General features: G+C 41.3%; 1 long non-coding RNA gene across 5 annotated transcripts; it reads right to left on the bottom strand.

Moving 5' to 3' along the window:
• Nucleotides 1-527: 527 nt before the first annotated feature.
• LOC130156326 (uncharacterized) lies at nt 528-25,720 on the bottom strand. Of its 5 annotated transcripts, none has more exons than XR_008824381.1 (5): nt 25,279-25,720; nt 24,739-24,819; nt 18,323-18,512; nt 7,514-17,557; nt 528-2,191 (listed from the first exon to the last, which is right to left on the bottom strand). It is a non-coding gene; the product is annotated as an uncharacterized LOC130156326 (long non-coding RNA). The 5 variants fall into 5 exon arrangements; XR_008824383.1 differs by lacking the exon at nt 18,323-18,512 and having other exon boundaries at nt 7,514-13,085; nt 16,308-17,557; XR_008824380.1 differs by lacking the exon at nt 18,323-18,512 and having other exon boundaries at nt 7,514-7,651; nt 12,921-17,557; nt 25,279-25,718.
• Between the last annotated feature and the right edge of the window lie 36 nt (nt 25,721-25,756).

Raw genomic sequence — 25,756 nt, 5'->3', positions numbered from 1 at the left:
TGGTGTAAATCAGCATCATCCTGCTGCTCTCAGTGGAGCTACAAAATTTTGTATCCATGGAGGATCTTGCCCATGAAGTTTCTACACAAAGAGGCCGTTTTGATGGAGTTAAAAAGAGTTTGCATGTTGTAGGAAGAGATGTTAGCAGGGACAGCAAATGGAAAATCCCACCTAAACAATGGTGTTTAACTTCACAGATATCAACATCTCTGTTCTACCTAATGAGATAATTCTGGATGATTTTTTTCTCTGACAACCCTCATATTGTGTGTTTCTGGGTACTAAAAATTGGTGCGGAGCAAAAAAGGACCAGGCTGCTGACTGTATAAGACAGCTCAATTAGTGTCATAAACTAACCCTATATAAATGTATCCCTTGCACTCCCATTTCCTTATATAACTCACCGCCCCAAGCACCTTTTTAAAAAGCTGCTCAAAGTTTATTCAAGGATGCGTTTGGTTAGATTTACAGTATTTGTCACTTGTTGGCCAAAAGTGACATAAGGGATTTCAGTGTGCTGCTTTTAACGTGGTAACACTGCCTTTAATTTAGCATAAGTGATTATATATGTTTGACTGTCAAATCACTGTATGTAGCTTTTGTGGTTGGGGGCTTGTTTTATCAAAGAATTCTGCTGAACCTCTTCCAAACCAGAACTCTCATGTGTATAATTATATTGTATTTTCATTATATAAACTTTATTTTTAAGACTGAAAACATATGAAATTATTATGGGAATGTGCATTCTATACAACACCACCACCACGTACTTGTGGGAAGAGAAGTTTATAACATAAACCAAATGTTGTCATTAATATACAGGTACAAGATGTATCCATGTGACCCATAAAACTAATGATGGAATAGAGGGATTTGAAAATACATGTAATTGCACTTCAGATTGAGATAAATTTATAGCAACTTTTATTTTGCATTAAATAGCACCTACTTGATACTCTGTGAAAGTAGATGTCAAAGATTCACTGACAGCTGAATCAGGTTTGATTCACTGACAGGCTGAACAGTACTTGTATAGTCAAGCTAGGTGCTTCCAAAGTATCTTACAAAGTGATACTTCAAAAAATTGTTATTACTTCATTGATATGTTTGATTGGTGCAAATACAGCTCTGTTAGAGACCTGTTTTAGAGACCTAAAATAAATATTTTGTCCTGGGACAACTATTCCGGTGTTTTGCCCTAAAATTGTACACTGGTATTAAGTCCTTAATTTCATTGTCTTCTGTCACAGCTCAAGGAGGACCTATTTCTGGTTTGAATAGGTGTCACAGAGACCAACGCATTAAGAGATCTGCAACAGAATATTGTTTAGGGCAAGATCCAAAATTATATCCAACAGCAAGGTCTGGCCAGGAGGGATAAACTGTGTAAATTCTGAGTAAGCTGTCATCACCATCAAGTCCACAGCCCATATTCATTCATAGATTTATTAACAAGGCTGCCAAGTGTTGTCCCTATGTTATAAATGGGGAACTGAATCATCATGTAGATTAAGCAACTTACCAAGAACATACTATGCATGTCCAGATAATTCAGCACTTGAATTCAATTCTCCTTCTGCACCCTTACTCCATTGCCCTAAATAATAAGCTGTCCTTTATTTCAAATGTCTTTGGTAGCTCCCTATGTAATCTGAGTTTTTTTCTCTCTGCCTCAGTAACTTTTGCTTGACTAATAATGCTTCCTTAAAAAGGAATCCTCAAAAGAAGTAAAGACTCTAAAGGGTATGTCATGAAAGCAAGCCATTTCTTATATATATATGTATGTATGTGTGTGTGTGTATGCGTATATACAAACATAAGGACATAGGGAGCAAGAGATATACACATTTACACACAGAGCAAACCAGAGGACACATCCATCATCAGAACAATCTATGAGTCACCTAAGATAAATGCTAACTCTTTCAAGGCAATCCTATACAATAGATCAATAAACAATATCTTCAGTTTGTGGCTGGGAATTTAGACCCGGTCATTTACAAGCTAAAAAACAGGCCAAGGAATAATGGTGATAACTTGCCTTATCATCAAGCAGTGTGTGTGACTGTTGTCATCTGTAAACTACTGACAAGCACGCTCATGGAGGCTTTGATTCTTCTGTTGGGGCGACAGCACAGAAGCCATTGATGTTACAGTGCTGTAAACCTGAGTGGAAAATTGGGGCCCAGGTCTAAAAAAACAACAAAAAAAGTCTTATAATTATGCATAACTTATAGGTTAAGATGTAACAAATGCAGAAAAATACTTGAGTCAAACAAACGCAGAGCTTCCTAATCACAAGAGAAGTCAGTTTTGAGGCTCAGTGTAGTAAATTCCTGCACAGCATTCTCAAAGTCCCCGGCCTGAGTCACTTTGAGCTTAACTGCTCTTGAGCTTGGAAGCTGATGAATCACTGTTGAGCAGTATGTATGTTTTCATAATCTTCACTTTAAGGAATGCCCATTCAACATCTAAGCTAATGACCACTGGATAAGGGTGCAGATGGAATGCAGTTTCCACATTTGGAAACACACTGTGATGAATCTGCTCTTTAAGTGTGTTTATGTTTGAGGGACTTTGCATGCAGGCTATCTCCTCGATGGCATGTTAAACACTCTCTCCAAAGAGAAGAGTGCAAGAGGAGAGGTAGTGAAGGGGGAGGAAAGGACTCCAAAAGGATGGAAAAGCCGTAAAATACATTTCTTTAGAAGCACTGAAATTGAATTTGCAAGGTTTGAAGAGCCTGTCCCGTTTAAAGGAAGAATAATAAACTCCAATTCATCCAAATTTGCCACAAATAATTAAATGTTGAGGGGTCTGGACTTGCAAAAAAAGGCACTGTGTTTTCCAGTATCTCCACAATGAATCTAATTTGCCAGTACATCACATGTTCAGACACTGAAATCCCTCAAAATGTTTGCAGACAATTTTTGTAGACTTTCAAAGGTCTACTAATTTTACACCATCTCCCTCCCTCTTCCCATATCTCCATGTGCATTTTGATGTATGCTGTCACTGTTGTCATTTAAAATCTGTCTTTCACGGTCTCAGCAACGACTTTTGGTATAAGGGAGGAGTTTGCAACCATACTGTATTTTACCATGGCATTTACCCTTGGCTCCCATTATGTGCATATTTCCATTGAAGACAATTGGTTCACATTAGGTATTCTGCAGACCCAGTACTGCCATCTCTTACCATTTCTAGAGAGAGCTGAGAGACTAGAGCTAGAAACTTAATAACTGGTTTGAAGACGACACAGAATTATTATCCTCAGCTTTCCTCCCAAACTCATGTAAACAACTGCCCCACTCCCAAAATAACTCACAAACTACCTTTCCCCCTCCTCATACTTATGTATGCCTCTGCACTTCCTGATCTTGGCAGGGATATTTCAGAAATAGCTATTACAATGGTGTTTCCACTCTGAAAGAGGAAACACTGGGTGGGAGGAGTTATGAAAGGAACAGAGGAAGCAAAGCTGTTTTCATACCATCTCAAGCTGCACTTTTCTAGCAAATAGGTGGAAACGCATCTGGGTGAAGTATGCTATTGAGCCATCAGAGCCCCATCGCTGTACAGCACAAGGCCAAAAGTGAATATGCATAAACCAGAGCATGTGTGGCTCCTTGCATCATTCAGCACAGCTGACGCTGACAGGCAGCTCTAAACTGTTGAACAAACTGAATGAATCAAGGTCAGGCCAGAGTCAGCAGCAAGCTTCCCTCCCTCCACGATTCAGTGATACATGAAAGGTACTGACTGGATGGCTCTTCAGTGCGGCTTTGAGCAGAGCAGTCATACAGTAGAAGCTGCTCTGTCACATGTTTGTCAGTAATCCAAGATTTTAATTCTGAACTTTTCCATGAATCCAATAGCTATATTTTCTGGCTCTGGCCCGCTGGAGTGCTTGGCCAGGGCTATGGGAATGCAATGTCAAAGCAGCCTGTCTATGAACTGAGATTGCTTTCATGCGTCTCCACCTGCTGGCTGGCATTCCTCTAATTGCAATAGTCCATAGAGATGACAGCGTACTTTCAGAACTAATGAGCTTAAGTGGAAAATGTAACTCAGCTTCACAAGAAGACGAGCAAATAAGCACTATGGGAGAGATTATTTTCTAACTTGATAAACAGCAGCACCCTGCATCGCAGGTGACAGGTAGAAGGCCACTGAGATTTTTCAGGTCAAGCTTTTGAACTTCTGAAGCCTCAGTTAAGAAGATAAGCAATAAGAAAGATTTTTGGAAGGAATTCATAAAGTGTGGAAACATTAGCATTTTATTTCGCTACCAAACCCAGATGCTAAGAATGTTAACGTGCTCTCATTGACACAGTGAAAAAGGGAAATTGTGTATTAATATCTGGAAGCATGTGCTTTCTGGGGCCCACGGCTTAGTTTCTGTGTGGTTAGGAAAGCAGTTACTTAGCAAATGCAGGCAGGCAGCTGTTTCAAATGGAATGGAATAGAAATGATTAATGACTTCTATGCTTTAAAGAAATGAACCCACAGGATTTCTTTCTTCTACTGTGCTGTCCCACTTGGCCATTTCTGTCATGTGCCCTGGGACTTTCTTTGGAAGTTTTCAATGGTCTGTCGTGAACTGCTCTTTAGAAACTTACTGGACCAGATCTGGAGCCAGACAGATGCCAGCTGTGGATCTGATCCATTTGTACATACATTTACAGACTCTGAGCACCGATTATCAACACTTGATATTCCATGAACTTTGTACTGCAACAGCAATAGTATATCTTGCTCTCAGACACTGCAGTGATGAGCACAGTATTAAATCCTATTTAGAGTAGGATCAGTGTTACCTTTTCCCTTTTGTAGCCGCATTTTATTCAGGCTATATTATACAATGTAGAATGCAAGGGGCACTCTCAGGCACTGAAAAAATACAAGGTACGAACCCTTCCCCTGTTAGTCATGTCAGATATCAATACGGATTATTGGTATTTTACCATTTTCTGCACTTCCAGCAATGGCTTGGTTTTATCCTGCCCAAACTGCTAACTCTACCATCTGTTTCTCATGTATGCTTTCACATAGGTTCTTAGGTCTTCTATGCATAGCAATGGAAAGTGGAAAAGATTAAAAAGAGGATGAGGAAGAGAAAGAGGAATATGGAGAAAAGAAAAAGGAAGGCTATACAAAACACAGATAACATGTTCACTGAAACATTCACAGCAAATCATCCAGACAATTTTGGTGAAGTAGAATTTACCAGGGAGAGTAAGTTCTCCTCTGACTTGACTTCATGGAGTTATTTTGTATTCAAAAGGCTACATAATATGATCCCCTAAAGGTTCTTTTGCTATACTTTTGACTATGTGTTCAGAACTGCTAAAGCATGAAATGTGAATGTTTGCTATTCCAGAGTATTATCCTATTTCAAAAGTGTGTTCTGTATTACTAAGCATCGGGAACAGGATAGTAACTACAGAAAGTGGTAAAGGTGTCCATTGTGTATCTGTATAATTAAAACCAGCAAGCACATTTATTACACACCTTTAAAAGCAACATTCCTGGCAGTTCAGCATATTCAGTATTCTTAGCACTAGAAATCTGACTAAATCAGCTAGCTATGTGAATTCAAAACCATCAAGTAATTCAGAAGGTGTATGAGTTTAATACATCCTGAATGTGTCTAATACCTTGGCTAAGCACAGGCATTCAGCTAAAGAGAGTTCTCATAGATCACTTTAAGACACAGCAAGACTGGAAGATGATATTTGCTTGTCTACAAGTATATCGCTCTCAAGTCATCGTTTCAACACAGGAAGTTATCTGCTACCTGTGGCAACAATGTGCACTTGGACACAATTAGCCTGCTGTCTGATGATATTTCAGAATTAGCCACATAAGGCTTTCTTACAAAGTTGTCAAAAAGGCTCAATTGATTACTTTAACTAAGCCTATTTAAAATACCTGAATAAACTGATGCAAAATAAAAGCAACTTTTGCATGTTTGAACGGCATGCTTCCTTTACATCACTTATTTCCAGTGTAGGAATAAAGACCAGCTCAAAAGAATAGCGTTTCTCTTTCTCTGTCTCTGCAGATCTCTGTCAGGTACTCGCGTGAACTAGTACTGATGCCATTCAAAGTTCACAGTATAAGGATGAGCTTTATAATATGTCGGTACACAAAATCACACGTGGAGGTATAAATTCAGCTCTACGCTCAGTCCACTTTGCTGAAAGTTGGTCCAATAGCCTAAACCATTTTTCACAGGCTATTTTTGAAACTGATATAACTCAGGCAGGAAGTGTGAGAGTGTGTGTGTGCGTGTGTCTGTCTGTCTGTGTCTCTGTGTGTATGTCTGTGCTGCTGAACACCATATGAGGGCCAGATCTATTTTCTGAAGGGGATTCTTACTCCTGGTTTTGTTTTGTTGTTGGGTTTTTTTAATTGTGAGATGCTTCCTGAAAACTCCCTGGTAACCCTAGAGGGTATAGTAACAAGTACTGTGTTTTTATTCCTACCTGGATAATCTAGCTGATGTGCATATGGATGAATTCCTCTCTTGTTTTCCTGACTCCTTTTATCTTTCAGGCCAGTGCCTCACATTAGTATTTAATATGTGCTCTCATTTGACACTGTCTCAGTTAACATAGTATTTTACCGTCATATTACAAATTATTTTAAAAGAGTGCTCAACTGAAGGTCCCTGTGTAGTACAGTATTTCTGCTTTGCTGTCCATCCATGAAAAAGCGTATTAAAAATAGGCTGTGAATTGTCCGTTTTTTCCTCAAAGCCTGTTGATGCTGAGCAGAATGTCAGGCAGATGAATAGTCATGTCCATCATTTGCAAAGAGATCGTACATCAGTTGGTGTTCTCATGCCTTAGAGCTGTACTACCAGTGAAGAAATACTGATTTTGAACATTTTACTATAAATACTCTTATTAATGTTCCTGTTTTGGCAAGAGAACTATTGCCTGCAAAGCCTTTGCCCATCTCTGAGTATAATAACAAACTATTACTATGGAAAATAAAAGTCAGTGGGAAACTGATTGTCTGAGAGACAATTCAGAAGTGTCTGATGAGCTGTACGTAAGCCTGATTGTGACTACACCTTATTGAATGAGACTATGAAAATTAGGCAAGAAAATCAGCATGATGTAACAATTTGTGTAAAAAAACCCCAGCAAACCAACCAAACAGCAGTATGAAGCTGTCCAGTATTTTGTGTGTTGCTCTTAGTATTAACATAAAGGATGCCTGACAAGATAGGCATCTCTGCAAAATGACTGGCAAGCCCGCATAAGCGGGTGGCTATGAGGTGACTGTTTACAGTGAAACCCCACACAGGGCTAGAGTGGTCCCTGTCTCACTTTGGCAGCAGAGGTGTCAAAGGCAGCAAAACGCCTTTTCCCAGGTTAGTGACACCTAGCTTCTGGCACAGACCCTTACCCCTCTTCTTTCTATTCTGCAAGCTGAGGCTTGTAAGCATGAGGGGAGAAGTAAACTTTAGTCTAGCAGCAGAAATACTGAAGTAACTTACTTCCCTGGCTGGAACAAGGAGGAACTGTGGAAGGAATTGCAGCTCTCTGAGTCATACTTCCTCCTTGGAGTTTCTCTTGGAGTAGTGCAGCTCTGCACCATGCCTTAGGCTGACACTATAGTTAAGCTTGTCCATCGTCTTATCCACGAAGTGATAGAGAAAGAGAGAAAGAAGGAAAGACAGTAGTGGATTATCATACCCTCCAATCTCCCGATTGCAGCTCTAAATATAGCTAAACAAGTAAAAATCTGTTTCTGGAAACAGTACAACTATTTAGCTCCCAACCCTTCAAACAACATACATGAAAAAAAAACCCCAACAAAAAACCCAAACCCAAACCAAAAAACCCCAACTAGTTCTCTCCCAACCGAGATCCTGTATGTGGAGCCACGTTAAGCACATTCTGATCTCCAGCCAGAAAGCAAAAAATTCCCAACCGCCACACCTATCCAGGGTGTGACTAGAGACTATCAACTAGTTTATATTTGCACTTTGATATACAGCACATGCTTAACATCATATGGTGTATCCCCGGAAAAAAAATAGCAACAAGTTTCAACATAGAAATTGTGTTAGACTAGGAGGCCAGAATAAATAAGAGCCAATAAGTTGTAGAATGACTTGAGGTAGCGTATAAGATCTCATCTTAAAAAATAACATGAAGGCAGTGCATTGCAGATGAAACACATGATGAAAAAACATTCCAAACTTCTCATTTGAGAAAAGATTACAAATAAAATAGGCTCGGGCATGCCAAGTGTAAAATCTTTGATATGGAAATGTAGTAATGGTTAAATGAAATAGGCTGAAAATCTGTTTATCAACAGTCTGTAATGCCTAGTTGGATCACCCCATGAGAAAAGCAAATGAGTAGCAGGAGAATATACAGAGACTGTTAAAAAGTTTACATACCTCCTGCTTTTATACCTCAAGATATAGCTCTTTACCTTAACTACAGATTTTGAGAAGTTACAAAGCTGGTATGAAAGCACACCTCAAATGATTCAGGAAACATGCCCTAAGACCCAGATTTTTCAGGAGTCACCTAGTGTGTTCAGCCTGAGATATATTAAAGGGACCTGGCTTCTAGACAGGGGAAAGGAGCCTTCCACCATCAAGGCCCGCCATGAGCATCTTGGACTGATATCCCCAAACAGTGGTACCACTGCTCGTTTCTAAAAACCTCAGCCCAGGCTAGCAGCAACTGTGAGGGTGCTCTGCTTCATAACGTATGTATTCATGAAAATGCTGTTGTGAGAAAGACCACCAGAATGTGCTCTATGTGACACTGCCCAACTTCAATGAGCTCTGCGCATCCAACTGAATACAGAATTTGGCCCATTACTGTTACCTCCAATTCATTTTTCTTTTTATTCACACTAGTCTTCTATTACATTATTGCCAATGGGCATGTAAGTCATTACTGCACCCTACATGTGAATCACAAATGCAAGTGCCATGGAAATTAAACTCCTTGACCTGCTCACATTTTTCTCTTTGATGTCAGTCTGAATAGGCATTTTTGACTGGAACATAGTTTTAATTTTGAGAACTGGCAAGACAACCACAACTTTTTCTGCAAGGAAGTTTGCTGAAGAATTCTTTGTTGTTCTTCCCAAATTACTTTCCTAAAGAAAGAGTGTCAGCAAACAGCATTGCAGAAGCCCCAGATCATATATTCACCGTGTTCAAATGCAGGAAGCAGAAGAACAGCTACTGTGTTCCTGTTCACACCAGCAAATACACAGTCCTAACTGTATCAGTCTGAGCAAGTCGCAAAATTTCCATTAACCTGACCTGGAGATAAAAATGGAAAATATTTTTCATTCATTGCTGAGGACTTCTTTTCACACTGAGAATCTGGATTCAGGGTCATCGTGGCTGTGTGCAACCCATGGGGCAGCTGCGTGCTCTAGGTCTGAGCACCAAATATCTGGAGGGGAGCTGGGACAGGCAGAGGTGTGTTGGGACCCGAGAGCCATCTTCCAGCGGGAGCTTGGGGAATGTGGGAGAGGAGCAGCAAAGCAAATGCCCCTAACTCCAACCCTGTACTTGGGACCCAGGCCTGAGAGCTGAAAACATTCCCTGGGAACCAGAGCTCTGGCCTCCTCCATGCTGTGTGCTTACTGCCATAAATCAGGAGGCACTGCTGTTTCAGAGACTTGGAGCGCCCACCAGCAAAAGACTAGGTAATTTGCAAGGGATCCAGGACCAATATTAGATTTCCATTTGAAACCATGCAATGTTTAGCTGAAACACTGTAGAGGCTTCTGTTTTGAAATCTAGTTTCCCATCTCACTGTTGCTGACCTGTTCAAAATAATAAAAACAGAAAGCTTTCCAAGGTGGATGACACTGGGGCCAAGGATCAAAACCTCACTTGTGTTTCTAAAGGCTCTCTCCATTTGGAAAGCTGGTTCTTGCACTGATCAAACACAGAAGACTTCTCTTTTTTTCATTTTTTAAAATTTTCTCAGCCAGGAGACTTGAAAAAGGGAGATCTCTAGGCCATCTATTATGCTGCTAGTCTTTTTCTTCAGGTCACAATATGGTTCCTAAAGCTGCAGGGTTTCAGGTAAATAAATATTCCAGAAATAGAAAATAATCATGTATTCAAAATATACATCCATGCTATTTAAAGGAAGATTTTGTTTCAGATGTGTGGCTATCTGGGAAAAATTATTGTTTGATACAATGTTCTGTAATTTCTCAAATTAGCCTTTTCCTAGAACTTTCAGTCCAGCAAAGAGGCAGAAAATAATTTTATGGCTGGGAAGATGGCACAGACATCGACTTGTTGGAGTTCCAGATGGACTCAAGGACCTGCATACAGTCATATTTTATAGCTAAAAAGCTAGAAAGGAAATTTTCATTACTGAATCATTGCAAGTAATTCCATAGTGAATATTACAAGAAGAACAGACTATTTTGAGCTAATTTTTCAAACTTCCTCAAATCCACAACTATCTTTGATTGACTACGAAATGGATCTATCAAAGCCTGGAACACAAATCTGAGGTTGTTTAGTAAAGACATAGGAACAGTACTTTCGAAACCTCATGATTTTCAGCTTTCTTCTGGGATTACTTTTCTGCAGAGAAAGGGGGAAAGAAACTTTGAGAACTATGCACTAGCTACATCACTGCACTGCTTGTGTGGAAATACATTAAATTCCAGATTAAGTTAAAGCCAGCACCATTTATCATTGATTTTGACAGAACCAAGGTTGACAGAAAGTAGAGAAAGGCCAAAGCAGCTGCCTTGGGTTTGGGTCTATGCTTGAAGATGTCACTGCAGGGTATCTTTAAGAACAGAGTAGAGTCACAACACACTGGATATTCTGTATTTCTTTTTTTTTTTTTTCCAGCAGATAGAATGAGTCAGCAAGCAGCACTATTTCTGCTTCAATGAATTAATATACCATAGATGCAAGTAAATGATGCGATGAAAATAATCAAGGAAAGGCTAATGGTGATAAAAAGTAACTTAGCCAAAGTATTTGCTATGTATATTTTTGGGACTTACTTCCAAGAGATGAAGCTATACCTGTTAGTTGCCTTGACCCAAAAGAATGGCTTATTTCTGGATTTATTAAGACACGTTTCCTCCCTTTGCAATGAGATTTTTAAAGTTTTCTCTACATAGCTGATTTCCAAATGTACACAAAGAAGGCAAAGCTGGGCTCTAGATTTGAGGAAGAATATGCATATATGAGCTCTTAAACAAAGTGAAAGCAGTCAACAGAAACATGGATGTACATAGATCTGTGTGTTTGAGGCTTTGAATTTTTGCTAGTGAAATATCATTAATTAATACAGAATAGCAGCATGCTTCACACTGCTCTTCACTATGGTGAGATTGACAGGACACAGGATCATCAACAGCCATCAGAAACTGAAAGCTCTAGCCAGTGCGTGCTGTGCTGTGTTGGAAAAATAAGGAATGTAATGTAAAGAAACAAGAGTCCAGAGCTGTCCTGTGCATGAGAAGTCTTCTGGTAGAAAAGTTTATGCTAGAGAAAGGGTGGGCAGACTTGTGAAGTGGATATTGATGTTGTCTATTTGCATCTAAGTCCTGCCAAGTAATTCTTACACTGTTGGGCGAAACAATTCAATTTCTCTGAGCCTGTTTCTGTTACATGGAGATAATAATTATTTCTGTCTCCAGTCATTTGTTTCCTTTGTCTGTATGAACAGAAAGCTGTTCAAGACCAGGGTTGTATCTTAACTGGATGTATTTGTAGTGCTTAGTATGGATGGCACTCAGTCTCAGATGTGGCCTCTAGGCACAATGGTATTACAAAAATAATTAACTGAGAATGTGTATTTATTTAGTTAATTGTAGTAACTTCAATCAGGATATTTGATCTAATTTTAGCTTAGTGTAAGTCAGTTCACATTCATCGATTGGTCTGTTCTTTCTAGGCCTATTGCTTGTGACAATATTGGTTTACAAGCAGGATGTCAACATGCACATGGTGATTTCTATTGTTCGGGAGTTTTTTTCCTGTGAAATGAGCAGGTGAGGATGTCGTACTGCCTGGAAGTTAACTAACTTAGAACATATTTTAAATACACCTGATGCCTATCGGTTTGTGAAGATGTTGAAGGCTATAATACAACCGAACTTCAGGAAGAATGCCTTAATTACTAAGAGGTATGCTGAATGCACGCTGTATCACCTTCACAGAGGCATCCTCCTCTATGCCTTATCTCACTGTTACAATGTCTTTATCTTACTGGCACAAAACCGTATTTTATTTTCCTGGAGAAAACCATGAAAAAATTACAAAGCAACAATTCAGCACCCAGTGAAGGCAAGCAGAATTGTTTCTGTGATGACAAGAAGCATAAGGATTTTGGAGACCCTTCCTGTAGCTGCTGAACACCTTCTCTCAAGTCTTGAGCATCCTCACACTCAGTTGTTTTTTCATATCTTAAGATGTACGTAGCACCTCACAGTTTTCACTCCTGACACAGATGGATCTTTTCTGTTTAGTTCAGAAGGATCACCAAAAAAATTAATTAGAGAGTGCTAAATATAACCACTGTTTTCCAGAATGCTTAAAGCATACAGAAGCTCATCTTTGAGAGTAAATCACTGCAATGTTTAACAAAAGATTTATCACATGGTTCCTAGTAGCATCCCAGTTTGATGTTGCATCAAACTTGCTACCCCTTTTTTAAGAAGAATTAAATGACTTTTCCTCTCCAAGAGTGTTCAGCAACCTACAAGTTACACAGAGACATCAGAAGTCTTTAATGCAGGTTTCCAGAGTAAATGAAACCTTTTTTCAGTGTGGTTGCCTTTGTAATAACAGTCTTCTTATTTGTTGGATACTTATGTAACATAAGATGAAAAGACATTTTATAGCCTTCTGGCAAGAGGACTTAAAATTAACAGCATACCTGTGGCTGCCCTAAGCCAGGGAGGGAGTCATTTTCAGGCCATGGGAAAACTGCAGTTTTGCATCCTTTGCTTCTTCTGACTTACTGGTATTCAGTATTTCCATAGAGTTGTTTTTCATGAGAGCATCATCATCATGCACAAGAAGAAAAATTAAGTAATTGATTCTGATGAAAGAACAAGAGACCAAGGTGGTAAGTGATAACTGTTACCCATTAGCATTTCCCAGAAGAATGTCATGGTTTAACTAATTCTTTCATTTTACATTTTCATGCCTGGTTAGGCTCTCACATAGTACACAGTCAATTGGCTCTCTATGCAAAAGCTATTAACTGTCTGATTACCTCTGGCAGCAAAACCAAACAGATGCAGTGCACATGAGAGGTATGAAATCTTCAGCCCCCACCCCGGCAGCTTTATGGGCCATATCCTGCCAACCATCCGCAGGCATGCAGGCTCCCACTGAATGTAACCGTGTTTTACAAAACTATCAATGGCCCTTCACACTGACTCCCTCTCAATATGCAAAAAGGAAAACCACAAAAAGATAATGATCTGGGGTTTGATCTCTCCCATACTGGGCTGACAGTAGGGTAATCCCATTGACTTTAGCTGATTTATCCTGTCAGTCAAATGACTTTCACAGGCTTTGGGCTGGGCCTTTAAACAAATGTAAACTTGATCAGAATCAAGCCCAATCACATTCATGCCCATTCTTGCTTTGAATATTTGTCTTCCATAGCACGTTTCCACCAGGAATCTGAGTGACCTCAGTGCAAAGTTTTAGTATTTAAAATTAAGTTGACAGCTATTTTCAGAAAAGGTAATTACTCTCTATTACAAATGCAGAACACTTTTAATCCTTAAAGAAGCATGCTTGGAGAGAGTTTCCTACTCATCCCCATCGATTACCAACAAATAGATACGTCAGTGCTACAGTCCCCAAAGTAAAGCAGCTCATGAAGACATGCCTGAGCTCGTCAGCTCAGATATTGTTGGCTGCAGCATGGAGCATACCATACCGTGGCCAGCAAAACCACCCAGGCTCCTGGGTAAATACTTGGGCTACTAGCCTGTTGTGAGCACTGGGCTGCTCTGCTTACGTGGCTATCAATGCTTGTGCTAGCTAGTTGGGAGGCAGGCCTGGGGAACTGACTACGTGAGCTGCCGACACTGCGGGGCAGGTAAAACAGGGCTCTTAAAGGTGGCTGAAACTAACCTTCAGCTATGTTGCACGGCTTTCAACACCTGCGGAAGAGCCCACGGGGTCAGCAGAGCAAGGTTTTCTCTCTTCTCACCCTAGCCACTGGAGGTGAGGGATGTGGCAACCAGCAAAGCATGGACAGCACCGCTTAAGTGAAGGGTATGTCAGGCCCTCAGCTATGATCCTTCCTGGAAAAATAACTCTGCTTTCACAAAAGCCCTGTGAGATCTGTAATGACCCTGGGTTCATGGCTTAAGGAAGTATGCACCAAACTGGTATATTGCATCTACTGGGGATCAGACAGACTAATGCTAATACTCCTTCGCTTCTTCAGCCTTTGGGTTGTTCAAACTTTTTCTCTCAGCAGTAACAATTACCCACAATACTAGAGATGGCAGTAACATTAGATCAGAAAATGACTCATTACTGAACTAGCACTGTCAAGCAAGATAAACACGATTCAGTTGTTAGCTAATCTATTTTTGTTTGTGTTCTCAGTTCATCCAAGACTGATTACATTGCAGTCTATCATGCTAGCATTAAGTATATGTTGTTACAATGCTCTTTACTTTGTAAAGCGAACATTTATGAATACAATAGCTGTATTTGTCTGTCAATATTACATCACAGCTGATGTACTGTGCATCAGCTCTCTGTGTCATAATGTATAAAATAACATTTTGGGGCTTCAGGAGTTAAATTATGGAAAGACAACATCTAATTTAACAGCATTCAAGTAACTAGAAGTCTCATCTAAAATACATTTTTGCTGTCTGTCATCTTTATCTGCCAGCTGTTCCTTCTGCCATCTCTATGACTCTATGACTAAAGTTTTGTGGTTCAACACTGCCTTGAATCAACTTTGGACTTTGGCCTAAGAAGGCAGGCTGACAGGGGCTGCTTTAAGAGGCCTTGTAGGATGCTTTTGCACCTCCGTGCTGAACTTTATCAAAGCAAGCAGCTCTCAGGGGTGCTCAGCACCTCATAAGTTCTCCTCCTGAAAGAATTCAGGCTTTTATTTATTTGCATTGTACTTCTTCTCACTTTGCTTTTAGTTTTGTTTAGCAGTTACTTAGCCTTTGGGAAGGCTATTTATGGAAATTTAAAATTTTCATGATAAAGGAAGTGGTTTGCAATTAGAAGAAGAGGAAACCATTGATCTTGATAATAGGAGAAACTTTCTAACTTGCATGGCTGGCAAATCCATTACCAATTGCTGAACTTTGCAAAACGGTAAACAGGCAAAGGTGCACGGTAAAAAGGAGGTGAAAAGCATCATAAAACATGCTGTCTTTTTCCAGTTGAATTTAATACCAAGTAAGTTGCCATACCAGATAAGCCATTTATCAACTGTCATGTTTTATGAGAGTCTTTACAGACTCAATTAAAAGATCTCGCTACAATCATTTCACGATCAAGTCTTTTCCTGAGAATCAGGTACAGATAACTGATTATTTTTTGAAGGCTGAGAAAAAAATGGTGGCTTTGCAAAGTTCCATCATGCATGTAACAGGACTTCAGTAAGCAAGATTTCTGCTGCTTTTCATAAATCTGACTAGACTATTACGTGAAAAGGACCAAAACAAAAATATTAGCAGTGAATTTACAATACTTTGGAACCCAGGCAGCTGTGGACATTTTTCAGGAGAGGCATGGGCACACACTCACTGTCCTTTATTATGTTTGCCTTCTACTGTGGGCCTTTAGGTCTTTTGTTGTATTTCTACTGATTGTGAGAAATTCTTTCGGAGCCTACTGGTTAATCATGATACCTTAAACAAGCTGCTGAGTGATGTGGGAAACCGTTGCAAAGACACTTAGCTGAGACTGATACACCACACTATGTATATAACCTCCTTCCATCTGATAGTACTATCTCTGGCATGGGCTGTGTGGGAGCCTGCAGTTCCTCTCAGCCTGAGCTGATGGTTTGTACCACATTTCTTATGCAGATGATTCTGTCTCCCAGGTTTAACCCCTAAGCTAGTCAAGATTCAGAGGACGGGATGAAAATGAGGGAAGTAACTTCTACTCTCTCTCTTGAGTATGTAACACTCCATTGTACTGCTTGTCAGGTACATTTTGACACAACAGTTTATTTTTCTCATCGATATTGTAAGATATTATCATAATTATCATTACTTCTATTACATGGTATAATTTAAACTAGTCCAAAATTGCATACCTGTGAGCCATTCCATCTCTCCCTCTATCAGTGAACCAGATGGATGAGATAACTACACCAGGACTGAAGCCAGGGCCCTGCGCTGGTTGGGCTCCCTCAGCTCTGAAGTGAAGGTGGCAGTGAGGGTTTCTAAAGAAGAGGTGGGTTTGTGAACAGGAGCATGTTAAGAGCAGGAAATAAGATCCAGCCTGAGCTGAGGATGTGGCTTTCCTAGTCAGAAGATGCATGAGAGCACAAGAAACCTGTGTTTGAGAGTCTGGCACTGACAGTGGCACCCAGAGCAGCAGCCACTCTCCTGAGGGGCCTTGGTCCCTCTTCGTCATCCAGTTGTGTGGCCAATCCTAACTGACCCCAGCTACCAAATCCTTCTCAGGGCAAAAGGAGCTGAGGTTTCTTGCAGATCTGAGACAGCCCACCCGAAGCAATGCATTCTGGCTAGTCCGTTGATTGATATTTCAAACAATACTTCATTGCTGTTACATTTCTGCTGTAAGGATAACAACCCCACACATTGCACTTGAATTTTCACTTCTCGGTGCAGGAACTGTGTGCTCAGAGTCCTGCTGGGATTTTTGTCAAGACTGTTTCTCCTTGTGCTGACAGAGCTATGGAAATGGGGGAGATCTTCAGGGACTACAGTACTGTACCACAATTATCAAAAGGGTCGCTTAGTACCAAAACATCAAGCATGATCTAGTGAAAAGCATGAGGAATGCTAGAAAAAAACAAAGGGGTTAAAATGGCTCAAGGTCAGAAGGCAACCCAAAACCTCAGTGAGTCCATAAACAAAAGTCCTTCAGCTTGCCAGGCATCATCAATGCCCTTTATTTCTCCAGGGAAACCATGCTGAGATTTGTATTTCTTCTCCCAGATACTAGGTTCAGAACTAAAACTCTCCTTTTTCATTCTGGCCCTTGATCGTCCCAGGACACTTCCCACCAGAGATGGAACTGGCTTCTGTGGCTTTTGATGAAACTATCTTGGTCCATGTACTCTGTGTTGAATAGCTGCCACGCTCTGCCTCGGTGCTCGTTGCAGGTCAGTGGTGCTGTATTTGATTAGTTTGTGAAGTATAGTGGGATCCTGCGTGAGGAAGGTTACTGTAAACTGCTGGTAACAGCTGCCTGTGCTGTAGATCCATGGTTAGCATCAGCAGTTTTCTGTGGAAGAAAATCTCATGGACGTCTGTGTGGGTTCCCAAGAGCTCCAGGGAAAGCTGAGAAATGAATCCAAGGTAGAGGATGGTAACTCTGCAACATAAATTAAACCAACACATATTTATACCTACATTTTTGCTTTCCACCAAAATGGTTGCAACTGTGGAAGCACTAGCAAGGAAGAATATGACCTTACTTCCCCTTTATGGAGTGGGAACAGCTGCAGTAAAGGGAAATCGATTCAAGACCTTTTATCACAGTTGGACTCAATCCTAAAGGTCATTTCCAACCCAAACGATTCTATGATTCTATAAAATAACACCAGCAGAGCCATGGTAAAGAGATAACAAAGAAAAAACATACCAAAGTCCCTTTTTTTTGGCACTTAGAAGCTTAATTAAAGGGTAATATAATCAAGTTGGTGATTAATCACAAACTTTTTATCAATGGAGAGTGATTTTCCCGCCAAAGACTCCAGCTTACATTTTGCTATCACTCTAACTTCATTGAGTACACGCACTCAGTCTTCCCCCACTTGCTCCACATGAGTCTGAAACAGCTTTATGGGAACCCACGGAATTATACCAGGGTAAAATCAGCCCAAGGAGATAACTGCAAAGTAATAGGATCCTTCCATAAACTCTGATACCTACATGGAGTCAAATGAATGGATCTCAATCCATATTCCTACTGGGTGATAAGAAACTTTTATGGCACAAGTAGTGCAGTGCTTTGTAGATAAACTACATGTCCCTTAAGGGCTTTACATTTATAATCCCTGAGGCAAAGGTATGCATTATCTTTGTTCCCAACAGTACACAGGGTGGCATGAAAGACACCATGGAGGGAAAGTCATACCTCATCCTGCCAGCTGCTGCTACTGTAATAGGAGGGAAACGGAGGGGTGACAGTTTGCCACAGCCAGCAAGGATAAAACAGCCAAGAGTTTACATAGTCAGATTCCCGTGAAAGGAAAATAATAGCCTTCTCAATCTCTTCCTATAGGATTCCCCACTGCATTGCAACAACACCGCAAAGCTAAGCCAGTCTGTATAAGAACATAAACAAAGTCAGAACATCATACTTTGCAACAAATAAAGCCTGGGGGTGGAAATACCTCTGACAAAGTATATGCTATGTAGAGGGGTCTCTTTGTAATAAACTCCCACGCTGTAGCCTTAAACCTTAATGGTCTGTGAAAGTTATTATGCGATGTTTTTAGCATTCAATTTCATTCTGACAAGACTTTATGATGTGTATTACAGAAGAATACTGTTAAGCTAATCATATTTATACCAAATCTTTGTAATATAATAGCTTCAAACATTTTGAGCAAGGCACAACTTGACTTTTCATAAATACAGAAAGGCAAAACTTTTAATGATGTTATTTTCCTACTGCTTCCCCAAGTCCATCTGTTAGAGCTGCTAAAGATCAAGGGCCATCATTTCTTTTTTCTACAGACTGAACGGTGGAAAAGATACTTGGCTTCCCAGAGCCTAATTCTGCACTTTTTTTTATTCTCAGGGACAGTCTCTACAGGCATTATCCATTTGTCTTTTTCTTTTTAAGACATGTCTGGTATAAGTCATGTCTGAAATATAATTCCTTATTTCTGCTACTGATGACAGCTTAAATTATTAGAAGGAATCTGGAAGTTCTTTTTAGGTTTCTCATTTTCACATTATTATTATTTTCCTTTCTGCATTTCATTCAGTTTTGGTAGCAGAAGGAGCCTTATTGGAGTCACTTTTTCCTTCTGTTCATTAAAACTAATTCTACTCTGTTTGCCTTTGATGAGCAGTTAAAAGGAAAGGAAATAAAAACACAGGTAGTTAATACTCTGAAACACTCAGCAATGCAGAACTGCATATACTTAAAGAAAAACTGAATTTACATCCTAAAATTGTCAAGAAGGGCCCTTTAAGCTTGAAACAGGAGCAGATTCTTTTAAACTTTCCCAGAGAATAGCAGTGACCTTGCAGATCAGATAACCCATGGTCTACAAGAGTTCAAATATGTCATCAAGACTTTATTTTACTGCTTGATGTTCCTTGGCCTAGTAGCTCCAACCAGGCTAATTGCACCACCCCCTAAAAAAAACCCCACAACAAGACTGTACAACCAGAACCAACGTCAGCAAAGCAGAGCTGGGTGCACGGTAGGAACAAGGATAAATGAGACACTGTGTCGAAGGCTGGATTTTTGCTGAGTGACTGTAATCTGATGGGTACAATATATTAAAACTAATGGAAACATTTGATTAAAAATATGCTAGATCTTTGCACAGAGTCTTATCACAAAGCCGTCACAGGCAGGCAGCCAAGTGCTTTGTTGCAGCTGAAATGACCATGATAGAAATCCACAGGCCCTAGTCTTCCTCCTCCCATGGAAAGCTTGCCAGAAGGATACCTGCAGTCCTCAGACCTCTGCTGCCTTTAAATGCACTAAGAGACCGAGATCTGCTAATGCCACCCTTAAAAATACAGACAACTTTGCAAGCATCATCTCCCCAAGCCCATGACTTCCTGGTGTATGTCCAGGGGAAACCTTGACCTGCCCAAGGGGTCACCTTTGTGTCAGATCCTCTGAACAGCCTTTGATATCTCTATGGTTTTATTCCAGAATCAGTTTGCCAGGAGACAGTGCTATCCTCCTGCTTGCAGTAAAACCTTCACAGAGGGCCAAAGACAAGCGGTGAAGCCCTAATCTCTCTGCGGCTGGTTTCAGCAAGGCTGAGAAGCCACCAGCAATGCTGGTGTGCCGACAATGCCTTCTGCATCCCCACCGTGAAGGGTGAGCATCCCAAAACACCCTGTACCTTCCCACCTGCTTTGCCGCCAGCATGATTTCAGTGACACATTTGCTTTGCTGTTCCCTTACTCTTAGTTATCGCTAGGAGGATGCAAGGGCCCATAAGCACAATAAAGGCATCCTAGTCAGCATGAGAACTGCTCCCCTTAATTCTTTTTCTAACAGGCTGTAGCTTGTGAAATCAAATAGGGATTGCATGTTAGTACAGAAATTGACTTCAGTGTATCACCTCCATTGATTTTCAGTACTAAGACTTTTACTTCCATTTTTATGAGAAATTAATATTTTTCAAAGTTATTGAGGAAGCAGCAGTTATTGTCAATAAACTCCAGTGTGAGCCATTTCAGGGAAGTAAACCAGGATAAATCACTTTCAGCAGCAGCTACTGTCTAGACTAGTTTAGCTTTAACTTTAAACTGTACCCTTAGGCTCCAGTTCAGCAATGTATTTAAACATATATTTAATTTCTAAGCATATAAGTAATTCTGGTGTACTGTACTTATTTAAATTTAGGCACGTTTTAAGTATTTTCCTGAATTAGCTTCTAAATCATTCCCAATCTGGCTTCAGTGTGCTACATCATTTGATTACTCCAGAAGTACCAAAAAATATTCTCGGTATTTCTTGAGAAAGTTTTCCTGCTTTTATACTACCATTTTGCTGAGATTCAGCTTCTTTAACCAGTTCCAGTCACAGCCTGAATTCAAAGCCAAAGCTGGGACTTGATGAAATATTTTGGTTGTAGACAAAATATACTCAAACTACACACAGATTTTAAAGAAGAGAGATAAGGCAGGGACACAGCTTTATCATGTGCTTCAATCAAATATGTAGCCAGTCATTCCCCTTTTCCAGATCCTCCCTTTTCTCAGCACAATATTCTGGGAAATTACCTGCACATTTCAAGACACACTGCAGTTAGCACACGCATCATAACACCCATGCCTGTGCCACAGGCTTGTGCCTGGCAGAGTCCTCTGTGCATATTTTAGGTTGGAAATAAATATTAAGGTTTATTTTGCTTTCTCTTCAGGTGTTTGAAGTGTTGGATCTTTGTGCAGTACCATTTTCCAGTTGAGAATCTCTGTCAGATGATCTCATCTAACTTCACTCTGTTCATCCAGATGTTTTCATAGCCTGATGCAATCATGACTAGGGAATCCCATGACAGCATTATCCATATTTTTCAGCTGCGTTAAAAAGACCTTCCTCACATAGTCAAGGGAATGGAAGTTTTATACACTTTCATTATGTGAATGACTGGGGATCCTATCAACAGGCAACAGCAAACTAAGCACTTTGATAAAGCCACTTAAGTCCCATGCTGGGAAATGAACAAATCCTAAAGAATAAAGGGAATTTTGAATGGAATGGCATCACATTTTTAATTTTGATTGTTCTTTAAAAGCAGACACTGATGCTGCAAAAAACTCTAGGCTCTTCCTAGGCTAAGGTAATGTTAAGACCTCAGAAAATATCATGGTTTGGAAACAAAAAGGATGTAGCTATTAATCAAAATTGACATTCACATTTTATTTTGTCTTTTAACTTTAATCTCTCTGAAATGTAACACACATTTAGAAGAATTACTCCTGCTCCAGTCCCTCGCACCCACCCTACCCCCAGCCCAGAAGCAGCATCCACAGTTTAAGGTTGTAAATCTGAGCAATTTAGAGAAGGATGTAAACACCAATGAAAATTAGCCAACAAAACAAATTCAGTTGAGTTAAACAGGAGGCTATTATCATACCTTACATTCTCTTCTGTCACTAGCTGTAGCTCAGTGGAGAGCGAGTCAGGTAAGAAGTAACCAGAGGGGACAAAACAACTACTGCTGACGTTGTGCGCTACTCCAGACACAGCAAAAAGAATATAAAACAACCAGTATACAAAGATGTAACGCTAGGAAACATACAATGTTTCATATATATAAAATATATATAATAGAGAAACATGGAATATTTCCCCAAAGATATGCTATTCCATACTATTTTTTAATCAAACTGAGCTGCACCGCAAGAAAGTAAAAAAATGTCAGCTGCCACAGGCAGATCAAATTAAATATAAATATTTCTGAAGACTTTACTAAGGCTATAATCTCATCTTTTAAGGTTTTCAGTTCTTTGCTTCCTTTAGTGATGCACAGAAACAAGCAGACCAGATTCCCCAAAGCTTGTCACCCTGCATCACAATTTATATTTTTACCAGTCTGGTATAACTGCCCCAGATGTGAAATGGTAGCACTCTGGATCCACTCATTTGGCACACACATAAAAGTGCACACACACACACACACACAAGGCAAAAGGTGGTAGCAAACCCAGGCAATGTAAGTTTATTTGATTGTAGTCATTAGTGCTATACATTACAGGTTCAATCCTGCTCCCTTTGATGTTGATGGTAATACTCCCATTGAATTCATGTGCTCTGAAAAATGCCTGAGTTTTGCAAATTTATCATTTTGTCATCTATGCTTCAGGTTAGAATTATAATCCAGTGTTTTAGACTTGGTTTTGAGCCAAACGATTTTTACTAAAGGTTCAAAGAACACATGCTTGTCCTTCAGAGAGGTGCCAATCCACTTTACAACCAAGGAGTAAAATGGCTGAGGTTTTCAAATCAGTCTGAGGGATGCTGTAGTCACCTGCAAGATGTTTGCAGTTTCAGCTTCCAGGGTCTCACTCACGTGAACAGCAAGGCCCTCCTCTTGCTGGGGGCACAACGGTGCCTGTCTGCTTAGAAAGAGTTGGGAAAGCCATTCACAGACCACCACAAGCGAAAGGAGACTTTCTGGGATTGTTCATGCTACTGAACTGCAGCTCTTTCAGTGAAATATCTTAAATCCTAATCATCTACATTACCCAGTCCACTGCTTTTAAGTGAAGCAGGTTTCTTTCTCTCCTCATCCTCACTTTCTCTTGGCCCCTGGTGGAGAACATTGCATGGTGAGCAACGTTAGGTAGTACAAGTAAAGTTCCTCTGGTCATTGTGGTTGTTCAACCAATGTATTCAAGACCAATATTCAAGAAGTCCTGAAACAAGGCAGATGAGCTTCCCAAACACAGAACTTCAAGTCAACAGAAAGCATGAGAGAACACAGAAACAATTTAGGTGGGTGTCAGATGTCAATACGACTTCGATTTTGAAAGCCTCTCCTTCTGTCCCTTGGTACAGTTAATGTACCAAGAACTGGGACCTTAAAGGAGGTGAGTGGATTACAGGGGAGCCAGGCAGCTGATGTCCTGAAGAAATAACCCCTAGAACTGCCACTGGCTTAAATTGGAGTTAAGAAGTGCTGAGCACCCCCAAAAATATGGTCCCAAAGGTTATTTGTATCACTTTTACTCAGAGAGTGTGTCACAAAGATGTGGTGAGCAGATTTACCACCTTCAAGCAGGTGGAGAAAAAACAGACAGGGCAGCGGACCGAAATGAGAAGTGCAGTTACATGGCTAGATAGACTCGGTTCTGGGCTCTGGGAGAGCTGGAGAACAGGCAGTGGAGACTGTGACAAAAAATGTGCCAGATCTCATTTGTATTTAGACTGGAGTGTCCCAAAATATAATTCTGTCTTTACACCTTTTTACTGCACAGAGATGTGCACAGGAAGGCATGTTGATCCCTGCAGCCAATACGTTTAGCCAGGAGTCAAATCTGCCTCGTTGGAGCTACCCCTCCAGCTCAGCCTATCTGATAGTATGGATCACAGTTACTAATGCATCTTTTCTGGCAGAGGGAGACAAGAAAAACGTAAGAAGACGACACCTAAGACATTCCTGAAATAGCTTTTGTGCAGCGTATGTGACACATACTGACTTACTGGCACTTACCTATGCAAGGCACTCCGCAAAATTTGATTAGGGCTTCACCACTAATGAATAATACAGCCTAGGGATCATTCCAGTAAACTCTCTGTCCCCCTGCCTCAAGCACATCGTCACATCAGCAATCTGCCTCATTACAGCAACCCAATGGCTGCTGACTTCAGTGGGAGCAGAAATGAACCTATAAGCACCATTTTGTTTTAAAATATTGGTGAAAGAGAGATGAAAAACAGTAACACAGTGCTTCAAAAACTACTACCAATATCCAATCAAAAAAACCCCAAACTTCTAATGGTATTTATAATGTGCCTTTAAATTGCCTTGCAGTACTACACAGAGGAAGCATCAGTTTGTGGAATGGAGAAAACGTTCCTTTTCTACCTTGTAAAATGACTTTAAATGCTCTATGTGGCTAATACATGTTTTTTCATGGTTCACAAAACTGTATCAAACATCAGTGTCTATAGCGGTCACTTTCATGCTGATGTGTTACCAGAACGTACTGTCAACTGAGGACTCTGGGTTAACAGTGCACAGCAAAACAAAAACCGTAGCTGCTGGGTTTGAAATCAAAATATTTTCCACGGAAACATTTTCACTTTGAGGATGTTGCTGCACAAAGACGCTGTCTATTCACCTTGATGCTGTCTGCCAGACCTCCTTCAGTGCGTCTCCTTCCGTCGGTTCATTTCTGCCATGGCTGAACATGAGGTTTCCCCTGATGAAGAAAGGCACAAACTAGCCCTCATTTCCTTCTTCTTCCTGTCCTTAGCCCTTTTGCCTCACTTCTCCATGTTACTACCTCCTCTCTCCAGGCTAAATTTCGGCTAAGCTAACTGCCATCAGCTCTGGAAGGTGGCTATGGTCTGTCCCTGCCCGGCCTATGCCACCACGATGCGGCCTCGCCTCAGGACGCCCTGGCCAGGCTCTCCCCTCCCTTGACTCACACTTCTCCCCAGCTTGGTGAGGGTTCCCCCACACAAATCTATCAAAGCAGCATTGCTCCTTCAGATCCCTCCCTCCATGGACCCATATGGTGGCCCTGCATTTGGGTCGCCACCACTGTCAGCGCCGGGTGGGAAGGAGGAAGAGCTGCCCCGTGGCCCCTCCAGCGCACTGGGGTTCGGGATCTGCTTCCCCAGCGTTGTCCTTGGCAGAGCAGCTCGCCCACACGCACCTGTCCGCCAAGGGAGATGGTCTGCGCACCTCTCCCACCACCCAGAGGACGTCCGGCCCTGCGCCAGGCGCTGCGGGCACAGCTCCCAAGGGGAAAACATGGCGGGAGGCCGTGAGGGGCCGCGCGCCTCACCTGCCTCGCGCCGCAGCGCCGGGCACCTCAGCGCCTCCCGCCTCGTTACCGCGTCGTAATTACAGGCGGGAGGGCCGGGCGGAGGCGCCCGCGGTATGAAGCCGCGGCATGAGGGGCGACACCGCCGCCCCCACGGGAGCCGCTGCTCCCCCTCCCGTTTGCGCCAGTTCAGGTCGAACGGCCCCCACCAGAGCGGGGCGCGGAGGGGGGAGGTTTCCGCGCCGGCGCCCCCCCTGCGCCGCTCCTCGTAAGAATACGGGCGGGCGGCGGCACGCGAGGAATGCGCGCTCAGGCGGCGGGGCCGCGCAGCGGCGCGCGCTGCCGGCGGGGGCGGGCCGGGCGCCCC

This window comes from Falco biarmicus, chromosome 10 (assembly GCF_023638135.1).
Source record: "Falco biarmicus isolate bFalBia1 chromosome 10, bFalBia1.pri, whole genome shotgun sequence".
Lineage (NCBI taxonomy): Eukaryota > Metazoa > Chordata > Aves > Falconiformes > Falconidae > Falco > Falco biarmicus.
Note: the sequence above shows the minus strand (reverse complement) of the source record. Positions and strands in the feature narration are given on the sequence as shown.